We start from the raw sequence: 12,553 nt of genomic DNA on the forward strand, positions 1-12,553 counted from the left end.
TGGTATTTATTCCCTGTTTTGGTAGTTCTTTTGTTTGTTTAGTAATTCTGTTTTTGTATAAAAATTTCTGTTGGGGGTAGTTACTCTGTTGGAAATTTATTTCCCGGAAATTTATTCTGCTTGCATTTATTCTGCTTGGTAGTTACTCTGCTTGGTATTTATTCTGCTTGGCATTTATTCTGCTTGGTAGTTATTCTGCTTGGTAATTATTATGCTTGGTAGTTATTCTGCTAGGTATTTATTCTGCTTGGTAGTTACTCTGCTTGGTATTTATTATGCTTGGTATTTATTCTGCTTGTCATTTATTCTGCTTGGTAGTTACTCTGCTTGGTATTTATTCTGCTTGGTATTTATTCTGCTTGGTAGTTATTTAGTTTGATATATATTATGTTAAGTATCAATTTGTTGGTTTTTGAATTGGGCTGAAACCATTTTGATGATATGATATTTTAGAAAGATGGCAAAGGAAAAATATATATACAGTTTCTCAAGTTTCTAGTACAATTATATATAATTTTTTAAAAAAGGGGCCAGGGGGCACCCCTTTTTTGAGTTGGGGATGACCAAAGTCTGTTTACTAATACTTGTATTAATTTTAAATTTTTTTTTTGGGCAAATTAACGGGGATTAAAAGGTCTTGAAAATGTTAAAATTTGAATGAAATATCTAAAAAAATTGAATATTTTTAAAAAACTTGTCTAAATTTGCCAAAATTTGTTTTTTTTTGGTTTTCCACTTTTTTTAATGTTTAAATTGCCCACATTTTATCAAAAGAGGGGGCTGTTTGGCTTTTGTAAAAATGAAAAATTTAAGATTCATTCCATTTTTGGGTTTTTTTCCGGTTTCCCTTTTAACCAGTCCTGAAATATTTTTTTTTAAAATTTACCTGATTGGGATTTTATAAATTTTGTATTTAATGGGGTTTCAATACATAAATGAAATTTTTTGCTTTTTTGGAATGAAACTAAAGTTATATATAAATAAAAGAAACCTTTTCACAATAATAATATAAAATTTTGGGTCTGGTTTTACAAATTTTCTTCCTTTGTAAGGTCACTTGTTACTTCACCAGGGAAAGAATCTAGTACTTGCAAACTTGCAAAATTCCAGTGAATATGAAAATTGAAAAATGCCATTTTTATGTCTTTGCTGAAGGTTCCTTGGACTGGAATGTGCTTCGGTTCATAAATTTTGATTTTGCTGTTGACTTCTATGTTACCAGCTTGTCGAGATAATTGGTCATGTTTTCTTTCGATTATAGGTATTTATGTATACAGTTTAGTGATCTTAGATTACATTGATCAGTCGATTTTTTTTGTTAGTTTACGTTAATAAATTTAGTATTGTTTTTCATTACTAAAAATGGTATTTACACTCTTGCAGTCATTGTAATCGTGAAGGTACAAGTTTTGAGCTCCTAGACAAGTATTTTACTTCCATGGGCAATAGTAAATGAACTGTTAGTTTGCACTATCCAAAATTAAAAGGGGGCCATCTTACTGGTTTGTTTTAATCAGTGGAAAAGATTTAGTTGCCTTTAAAAAAAAAAGGTTTAATAAGGTTTAACTCAGCTGATCTTTGACTGGTTTTTGACACCAGCAAGCTTAAAAGGGTTTTAATTATCACTGTGTAAATGTTTCTCTTCCATACATGACTTGAAAATGGGTTGTTCCGGAGATGTAACCTAAGAGGTTGAAATAAACACAACTGTTTTCATCACAACCACCAGTTAAAAACCAGAACATGTCAATAACTTGCTAATTTTATGAAATTCGGTTTTTGCGTCTTAACTCTAAAGTCAATTAGTTATAAATATAGTGTGTAATATATATATTTATGTCAGAAAGATATAAATCTATTTATCTCATTGCTAAATTAATTAAAAAAAAAAAGGAAAATATATTATAATATTTTCATAATTTACTCCACCTTTTCTGTTGCTGATTTAAGATTTCTGTTACATAATCCATTTGTTATGAAAAATGGCAATGACTTTTGCAATTCTGTTGGTCTTTAGCTCTTGACATTAAACTGGTGTGCATTTCTATCTTATTTCTTGCAGACATACGTTTTTGTTTCATGATGTTTATTACATGGTTTGTATATAATATAACATCTTTTCTTGCGACTCATGTGATATATTGTATGTATGACTGTAATAGTTTCCAATTTTGAACCTGCATAGGAAATAAAATATCGGCCAATTTGAAATAATGTTAATTGTGTCAAAACAAATATGATAAACCAAGAAGAATTTAGTCTAAAAGACAGTTGCAAGTTTTCAGTTGGGTGAGTGCAGTATAACTCTAACCTGATTTTCAGTTTGTGTGAATTGAGGTAACATCCATCTGCCCTTTCAGGTACTGAAAGTATTAGGACCTCTCAGTTTTGAAATATTATAATTAGTTAAATCTTACTTAAAACTTACTTACAAACTGAATATTTCTTGTAAATCTAACAGAATTGTTTACCAAACAAATTGAATATGCCTTGTATATCAAATAGGGATAAATTTCCATATAGATTTGACTGGATGTTTTGTTAACCAAACAGAATATTACTTGTAAATCTAATATGAATTGTTTATATACCTTTGATTGAATTGTGTTCCAAACAAATTGATTGTTTCTTGTAGATCTAATGGATTTGTTTTCTAAACAAATTGAATATTTCTTTAATTGATTGTTTCTTGTAGATCTAATGGATTTGTTTTCTAAACAAATTGAATATTTTTTTAATTGATTGTTTCTTGTAGATCTAATGGATTTGTTTTCTAAACAAATTGAATATTTTTTTTAATTAATTGTTTCTTGTAGATCTAATGGATTTGTTTTCTAAACAAATTGAATATTTTTTTAAATATATACTGAATTATTTCTTTAAAATCTAATTGAATTGTTTACTGGGGTACTCAATCTACTTAGAGGCCTGGAATGGACATTTCCGGTGTTTACAGTTTTATGTAAATTGGCTAACTTGTTATCCAATCGCTACACTGAGATATTATAGTCACTGGTTGACCTGGATTGCACAAAAGAGCACTTGCTTATGTTTGTGATACTGTTTGTGAGCAGTTGACCTAGCAATGAATGGAAAAGGTGTGGCTAAATGTTCCGCTACGAAAAACCGGAAAGGTCCATTGTTGTAACATAAAATATATATTCAATTTCAGTATTTTACTTAATAATATAGTTTTTACTATGTTTATTATACTGGCATTTCAGCAAACAAAACAAACAGAAAAAAATCATTTAAAAGAAATAAGAAAAGATTTTGTGCAACTTGATAAGTCAATGCTCAGTTTTAAAGGTATGTGGCACGTTATATGTGCATTTATATTTAATGTTTTAAAATGTTGAATCTATAAAAGGCAGACTGCAAAGACATCAGAGTTAAATTGGTTTAAGAATAGCTCATAATTGGATGAAAGGATATTTTTGGTTAGTGCAAGTGGAAACGAACAGTAAACGTTACTATTTATAGATGACGTAATGATTGACAATTGTTGCATGATGCTAAAAATAAAATATTTTATAACTTAAGATTTTAAAAGTTATTTTTTATACTTTCAGTTATCAATTTTGTAATCATTTTAAAAGTTAACAAGAAGTCTAATTTTAGAAATATGTTGAAAAATATAGAATTTCACATCGTGTGACTTTAATGTGTTGCTATTTTTGATGGAAATCTAAGTTAATTTCATGAAATTATATATGAACTTTTCTGTATTTCAATTGTCTTTGTTCTTTGTGAAAATAAATATAAGTTACTTGACATGTGTCTGTCCCTGTTGAAAGTGACATTGATGAGTAAGATACAATCTGGAACGCACCAAATGTAGATCTTCTGTAGATCTCCTGTCTGTGGTGCTTCTAGATTGCTGATCGACCTCCATCATCAGCATGGTGCACGCCGTCATTGATATTTGGGCCCTTATCCATGTATATCTGCTGGCGAGTGGGCCCACCATCTTACAGTGTGGAGGTCGATTGCTTCCAGCTCTTCTCCTTTCGTCTCAGCCACAGCCAGCTATGACATATAATTGTTTCCGGTTTTATACTCTGCTCCTAAAAATAAAACTCTTATGACCCCTAGATTTACAGAATGATTCAGTTATTTTCACTTAATAAAAGAGAGGGGCTGTGTCTTTTTATTTTTTATGCTTTTATGCAGTTTTTATAATTTATCCTAAACATTTGACATTGTATTTAACTCTTGGTCTAAATCATAATTATGCCCCCTTTTGAAAAAAAGGGGGTATATTGCTTTGCACTTGTCGGTCCGTCGGTCCGTCCGTAGACCAAATGGTTTCCGAGTGATAACTAAAGAACCCTTAGGCCTAGGAACTTCAAACTTGGTATGGTGATTGGTCATGACAAGTAGATGACCCCTATTGATTTTGGGGTCAAGGGGTCAAAGGTCAAGGTCACATTGACCTTGTAAGCAAAAACGGTTTCCGATCAATAACTAAAGAACCTTAAGGCCTAGGAACTTCAAACTTGGTATGGTGATTTGTCATGATCAGTAGATGACCCCTATTGATTTTGGGGTCAAGGGGTCAAAGTTCAAGGTCACATTGACCTTGTAAGCAAAAACGGTTTCCGATCAATAACTAAAGAACCTTAAGGCCTAGGAACTTCAAACTTGGTATGGTGATTTGTCATGATCAGTAGATGACCCCTATTGATTTTGGGGGCAAGGGGTCAAAGGTCAAGGTCACATTGACCTTGTAAGCAAAAACGGTTTCCGATCAATAAGTTAAGAACCCTAAGGCCTAGGAACTTCAAACTTGGTATGGTGATTGGTCATGATCAGTAGATGACCCCTAACGATTTTGGGGTCAAAGGTCAAGGTCACATTGACCTCTTGGGTAAAAACGGTTTCCGCTAAATAACAAAAGAACCTTAGGCTTAGGAACTTCAAAACTTGGTATGGTGATTGGTTATGACCAGCAGATGACCCCTATTGATTTTGGGGTTAAGTGGTCAAAGGTCAAGGTCACATTGACCTTGTAGGTAAAAACGGTTTCGATCAATAACGAAAGAACCTTAGGCCTAGTGACTTCAAACTTGATATGGTGATTGGTCATGATCAGTAGATGACACCTTTTGATTTTGGAGTTAAGGGGTTAAAGGTCAAGGTCACATTGACCTTGTAGGTAAAAACGGTTTCCGATCAAATAACGAAAGACCCTTAGGCCTAGGGACTACAAACTTGATATGGTGATTGGTCATGATCAGTAGATGACCCCTATTGATTTTGGGGTCAAGGGGTCAAAGGTCAAGGTCACATTGACCTCTTAGGTAAAAACAGTTTCGGATCAATAACTAAAGAACCCTTAGGCCTAGGAACTTCAAACTTGGTATGGTGATTGGTCATGATCAGTAGATGACCCCTATTGATTTTGGGGTCAAGGGGTCAAAGGTCAAGGTCACATTGACCTCTTAGGTAAAGCAGTTTCCGATCAATAACTAAAGAACCCTTAGGCCTAGGAACTTCAAACTTGGTATGGTGATTGGTCATGACCAGCAGATGACCCCTACTGATTTTGGGGTTAAGGGGTCAAAGGGAAAGGTCACATTGACCTTGTAGGTAAAAATGCTTTCCGATCAATAACTTAAGAACCCTTAGGCCTAGGAACTTCAAACTTGGTATGGTGATTGGTCATGACCAGCAGATGACCTATTGTTTTTAGGGTCAGGGGTCAAAGGTCATGAAACATTGACCTTGTAGGTAAAAAACGGTTTTTCTGATTAATTAACCAAAAACGCTTAGGCCTAGGAACTTCAAACTTTGTATGATGATTGGTGGTGACCAGCAGATGACCCCTATTGAGTTTTGGGTCAAGGGGTCAAAGGTCAAGGTCACATCGACCTTGTAAGTAAAAACGGTTTCTGATCAATAACTTAAGAACGCTTAGGCCTAGGAACTTCAAACTTGGTATGGTGATTTTTCATGACCAGCAGATTACCCCTTTCGATTTTGGGATCAAGGGTTCAAAGGTCAAGGTCCCATTGACCTTGTAAGTAAAAACGGTTTCTGATCAATAACTAAAGAACACTTGGGCCTAGGAACTTCAAACTTGGCATAGTGATTGGTCATGATCAGCAGATGACCCCTATTTATTTTGGGGTCAAAGGTCAAGGTCACATTGACCTTGTATGTTAAAATGGTTTCGGATCAATAATAAAAGAACCCTTAGGCCTAGGAACTTCAAACTTGGCATGGTGATTAGTCATGACCAGCAAATGACCCCTTTTGATTTTGGGGTCAAGGGGTCAAAGGTCAAGGTCACATTGACCTTGTAAGTAAAAACGGTTTCTGATCAATTAAGTAAAAAACGCTTAGGCCTAGGAACTTCAAACTTTGTATGATGATTTGTCTTGACCAGCAGATGACCCCTATTGAGTTTTGGGTCAAGGGGTCAAAGGTCAAGGTCATGACCAGTAGATACTTGATAACCCTTATTAATTGTTTGATCACTGGGTCAGAAGTCATGCATAATTACCTTATCACATGAATAATTGGCTGCTGATAGGGGGCATACATGTTTTACAAACATATCTTGTTATATATGTATTAACAGTCAATTTAATAGCTAATTCAGATTCTTTTATAGCCTCTTGATAGTGCAACCCTCAAATGAAATTGCTTTAAGAAAATCTTTGTGTTGCCTCTACAGAGTAGTGGCGACATATAGTAATCACTTCTCTGTTGTCTGTCTTTCCGTCTGTCCGTCCATCTGTCTGTCCGTCACAAAACTTGTCTGGACTACTCCTCATAAACTACTTGTGCAATTTCATCCAAACTTTTTGTGTCTCCTCCACGGAGTAATGGCGACATATAGGGATCACTTCTCGTGGTCTGTCTGTCTGTCACAAAACTTGTCCGGACTACTCTTCGTAAACTACTGGTGCAATTTCATCCAAACTTTACAGGAATGGTCAGTACCAAGTCTAGTTGTGCATATTGTCAGGATTTTTTGGTTCAATGATTTTTGTTAGAGTTATGGCCCTTTAATAATTTTATTTTTAAAGATTGTCCAGACTACTTCTTTTATACCAATAAAGCAATTTCAATGTAACTTTACAGGATTCAGATCTGTAGCTCAAGTCCTTGTGCATATTGCACAAGATTCCAGTTGAATGATTTTTGGCCAAGTTATGGCCCTTTGATAAAAAAGGTGTATTTTTCTGTATTGCCAGATACACAATAGCTTGTTCGTACTACTCCGTGCAATTTTATCCAAACTCTACAGGAATGATCAGTACCAAGTCTAGTTGTCAGAATTTTCCGGTTCAATGATTTTTGTCAGAGTTATGGCCCTTTAATAATTTTATTTTTAAAGTTTGTCCGGACTACATCTCTTATACCACTAATGCAATTTCAATGAAACTTTACAGAATTGATCTGTAGCTCAAGTCCTTGCGCATATTGCACAGGTTTTCCGGTTGAATGATTTTTGGCCGAGTTATGGCCCTTTGATAAACAGGTGATCTTTTCTGTGTGCTGCCAGATACACAAAAGCTTGTCCGTACTACTCCTCATAAACTACTGGTGCAATTTTATCCAAACTTTACAGGAATGATCAGTTCCAATTCTAGTTGTGCACTGTCCGTCTGTCTGTCACAAAACTTGTCCCAACTTGAATTTTAAATTGGCCATCATGAGGCGACACATGTGATCACTGATCGCTCTTGTTTATTAGTAAAAACTAAAAAACTAGAAAAAAAAATGCATTTTTGAAAGTGAAAATGTTTTATGATACCACATATATTAATATGTAAAAATAAAATGTTCATATGCATAATTATATTCAATAATTCTAGTAGTATATTTATGCTTTCCGTATTGGAGTGCATTTGTATAATAATTTCAAATTCTCAAGTAGTAGAATATAGTATTACACTTCTCAGCAGAAATTGTAGACCCAGTGACATTTTCATTGCTGCGACTCCAGGAAAAAACCATGCAAGATCTCTTTAGAAAATACCGGAGAAATGAAGAGGAAATTTAACCGCATGTAAAAATTGCTTTTCCAGTGAAATGTTACCCATAAAGAAATCTAAAGTTATGGTAACAAGCATGTATTCTTAATCAGCTGTTCGTTTTAAAGGTCAAGTTTACTTTGCGGCTTTTAACAACTTACGTAAACTTGGAAATTCGAGATTTAACAACCTTTACCTTTATAAGATCAGCTGGCAGATGATATATCATGTTCCATGCCATTATATTTTCTCTATTCAAGTTTGATATCGGAGATTTTTCTGTCTATTGTATTGAATAAGATAGCACTGGAGAAAAAAAAAATCCAAAATTAATTATTTGTTTTTTAAACTTCCTTAGATCACCCGACATTTAAGATTAATTTTTTTTTAGCTTATTTGGAATTCTTCATGATTTAGTGTCAATTATACTGTTATTTATGGTTTTTCTTCAGTCTGTAATCCATTGAGAGCAGTTCTTGGTGGCTAGTATTAATGTTAAAATCGTTACCATGAAATCAAGAACAAATCTTACTGTAGTTGAATGACAACTTCTAAAGTTGCCACAGTAAGCCTCAATGGTTGAGTCAGTATGGTTGCTTTCGTATTAAAGTCTGTTGCACCACTTGAATCTTTTATGTCCCCCAATACCATTGTCAGGTTTCCTTCATGTGACGATTACCTTTCCCATTTTTCCTCTATTTTGGGAAAACACCTCATGGCAAATTTTTGGAAATTTATGTTGTAAAATTTTCCAATTTGGGAAAAACAGCTATTGTGAAATTTGCCAATTTAGGAAAATATGCTAGCATTCAAGGTGTTGCAATTGTTAAAATAAATCTCAATAAATTTTACTTGAACTGTCCGGCTTTTCCTGTCATATGAAAACTACAAGGACAGGCTAAAATGATTACCGATTTTAAAACTGATATCAATTAAAAGTCCTGTTTTTATTCACAAAACATGTATAAATTTATTAAATTAAGTACTTTTTCTTGGATTGGGGAAAAAAAACACCATAATTTGGATGGGGAATGAGGCTGATATTCAGACCCAAGGGATATGAACTTTAATATGCTTAACTTGGTTGGTAGCGAAGTAATGCCTGAAATAATGCACAACAGGGCACCCTGGATCTTCTTCCACTAGTAAAACTAGAAACTTAACAGTCCAAAAATATGTAGTAAGATTGTCACAATATGCTATAATTACATTGTTATTGATGATTTGACTTTTGCAGTCAAAAACGTTTGTATATGAGCATTTTTCAAAACTTTGGAAAAATTTCTTGTCAAAACTTAATACTGGTGTATAAGGTTTCTCCAAATCAGCTCAACTCTTACCCATGAATGTCTTTTCATTCAAAAATACTTATCAAAATAATATTTTACAAAATTGTATTGTATTTAGGATAAAAAGCAAATGTTTTAATTGGTAAATGTTAAAATTTCCTAGTTGAGACCACACTATAGAATTTCCAAAAAGAACATTGATGATTGTAAAAAGATAGAATCACCTTTGTGTGAAACATTTATGAAGGGGCACCATTAGTAGTTTGGCCCTCATTGACCTTAAAAACTGTCTGTGACCTTTATAATATTGTATCTAAGCAATTTAATAAAAACCAATGAAAACAGAGAGGTGAGAATTTTTCTAAGTATACACATAAAAGCTTGTAGACTACTATTATTTCATGTTATAAGATTTTTTTTAAATATCAAGGTGTAGTTTTACCTGCTTATATGTGATGTATGTCTTTAAACTACTTGTTTTCCTTATATAATCTGGAAAATTTCTGAAAATTAAAAAAAATATTGAGTAATTGTATCATTTCATCTCGTTATTTCTATTTGAACATAGTACTTTAAAATTTGATAAGAGAGTCATTATAAAAAGATAAAGACTGCTGCCATTTTCATCATAATGTATGACAATTTTGTGAACATTCTCAGAAACAATGTACTACAGTATAATTATGTGGATCTGTAAAAAGAAAATTAGATGATCACATAGAATAAATTAACTTTAATTCAGGGAGATTTTTCAGCTCACCTGAGCCCATGTTGAGTTTTATTTATTATTACTTATTTCATTTCATGTCAATAAATCTTTGACCAGGCAGCTGTTTATCTACCTATGTCTGTTTCTGAAACTGGTTCATTTACTTAGGTATGTCTCTCAGAAACCAAATCATATACTTGTGCTTCTCTCTGAAACATCTCTCTCTGAAACTGGTTTATTAAGTAGTGTCTCTTGTTTACTTACTTTATGCCTCTCAAAAACTGGTTTATCTACATATGTCTACCTCAAAAACTGGTTTATCTACCTGTTTCTATCTCAAAAAGCTGGTTCTTTGACTATGTATGTCTCGAAAGCTATCTATGAGAATTTGAAATAGTTTGATTAAAATAAAGCATTATATACTAATCATACTTCTGTTACGGTGAATTTGATCGGAGGAAATTCAAATACATATATATGTATATAAAAGGTTTGTAGTTTCTATTCCAAGTATGATTTATGTACAAAATTATCTGCTTCTCAAATAACTCTAAATAAATTGTGTCTTGTCTGTATCGAAACAATGCTTGCAAGTTAAGTGATTGCTAAATTTATATTAGCAATATGAAGTCATTTAGGTCTCTTGTATCAATTGTAAATACAAATGAATTTGTCTTGACTGAAGAAAAGTTTCATCTCTTGTTCTTTTTACCTTGTGACTGCAGTAGTATCAGATTCTATTTCACATACAGTTATATGACAGGTACACATTCACGCAACAAAATATGTGTCATTTACTTCCAAACAGCAAGCGCGTGCTTTAGTGTGACAGAATATGTGTGTCAGTATAAAGACAGTTTACTTAAAGTGTGCTTTGACCTGTTTTCCTTTGGTGTCATAAATTGTTTAATAAATAGTGGCATTCTTTTTTATATACTTTAGAAGAAATTGCCATTTTTAGCTTGACGAGAGTCACCCTTTGGTTTAGTTTTGCGTACAAGTTGGTACTTTAAAAACTTCTGAAGGGAATGGGTTGAAATTTCACACCCATGTCTGTGATTATCTTTTGGGCATAGGTCCCATAACTCTGAGTTACAGAATTTTACTGAGTATTGCCCCTTTTCATACTGTCAAGCACTGAGGGAAGTCAAGAGCGCTGTCCTACAAACAGTTTTTGCTTCAATTTTAATATAGATTAATTTACTTGAATCAATGTTGACTCCATGCCAAACTGGATAACTCATGATATCATGATTGTAAGTAACTAAAATGCTATGAAGGGTTTTAGACAAACTTTTAGAGGAAGATGACAAATGCTTGCCTGTTTCCAAACTGTATATTGTTCTTAGCTCAATGTTTGAAATCCCTTAAAGATTTAATGGACTGTTCCAAATTCAAAACAAGTACCTTACATAATTATGCATTACACAAATATTAGTTAGTTTATGAGAGGTTCTGTGAACTTGGTGTCACATCCTTTAAAATCGACCTGATTATTGGTTTGCTTTTGTTAATGGGTTTTAAATTATACAATATGCCAGGTGTAAAAGCCAAATTAAACAACAAATACAATTTATGCAACACATACTATTTCAGAGACCCCCCCCCCCCCCCCAAAAAAAAAAAAAAAAAAAAAAAAAAAAAACGTTGAAACATCAAAATGAGTTTTGCAAGACTTGAAGCATGCATGACTTCAGAGAAAATAATTATAAAAACTTAATACCTTTATAAACTCAACATACAACTGAAATTTGAAACATCTGCCAAGGGAGAAACATGGATAATAGTTTAGTTTCCATTGGATACCGTTTGGACAATAATGTGTGACATATATTTATAAGATTGAATTACAATAAATTATTTGATGATAATAACTGGTAGGAGAAATAATGTAGGCCTGAAAGGTAACTTAGAATGTGACTATACTCAGAAACATGCAGGAGTTTGTTCAGTAAATTGGGTCTTTGAAAATGCTTAGATTTCAAAGAGTATAATTCTGCTAAACAAGAGAGAGAGAAAAAAAATTACATTTCAAATTTGTTTTGGTATTTTAAGATCGGAATTTAATTGTAATTTTTTTTTATACCCAAACTTGATGAGTTTGCAAAAGCTTAAAGATTGAAATGTTCACAGTTGAATTAACTGTTCATGTTATATGTTTAATTTGACTGAACTTACAGTTTTTATGCAGTAACTCATGTAGAGTAGGCTTTTTTGTATGTTCACATGTAGCACTTTTTGCGCATTTTATGAAGGTACCTTTATAATTCTGCTGACAGGTGGCCTAATACTGCTGACAGGTGGCCTTTTACTGTTGACAAGTGGCCCTATATTGCTGACAAATTGCCCTCTTACTGCTGACAAGTGGCCCTATATTGCTGACAAATTGCCCTCTACTGCTGACAGGTAGCCTTTTACTGCTGACAAATGACCCTCTCCTGCTGACAAGTGGCCCTCACTACTGCTGACAAGTGGCTTTAGATACTGCTGACAAAAGCTGATCACATTCAATTGCGGCAGCTGCAAAAGATATCATAAAACATATCCGTATTTTTAATGTGATAAAA

General features: G+C 33.2%; 1 protein-coding gene across 3 annotated transcripts in view; it reads left to right on the forward strand.

Annotated features, from left to right (window-relative positions):
- LOC132717037 (protein cycle-like) overlaps positions 1-12,553 on the forward strand; it is a 70,984-nt gene that overhangs the window by 39,254 nt on the left and 19,177 nt on the right. The gene's annotated exons all lie outside the window — the stretch shown is intronic.

Source organism: Ruditapes philippinarum, unplaced genomic scaffold, assembly GCF_026571515.1.
Source record: "Ruditapes philippinarum isolate M1 unplaced genomic scaffold, ASM2657151v2 ctg121_1_1_1_1, whole genome shotgun sequence".
Lineage (NCBI taxonomy): Eukaryota > Metazoa > Mollusca > Bivalvia > Venerida > Veneridae > Ruditapes > Ruditapes philippinarum.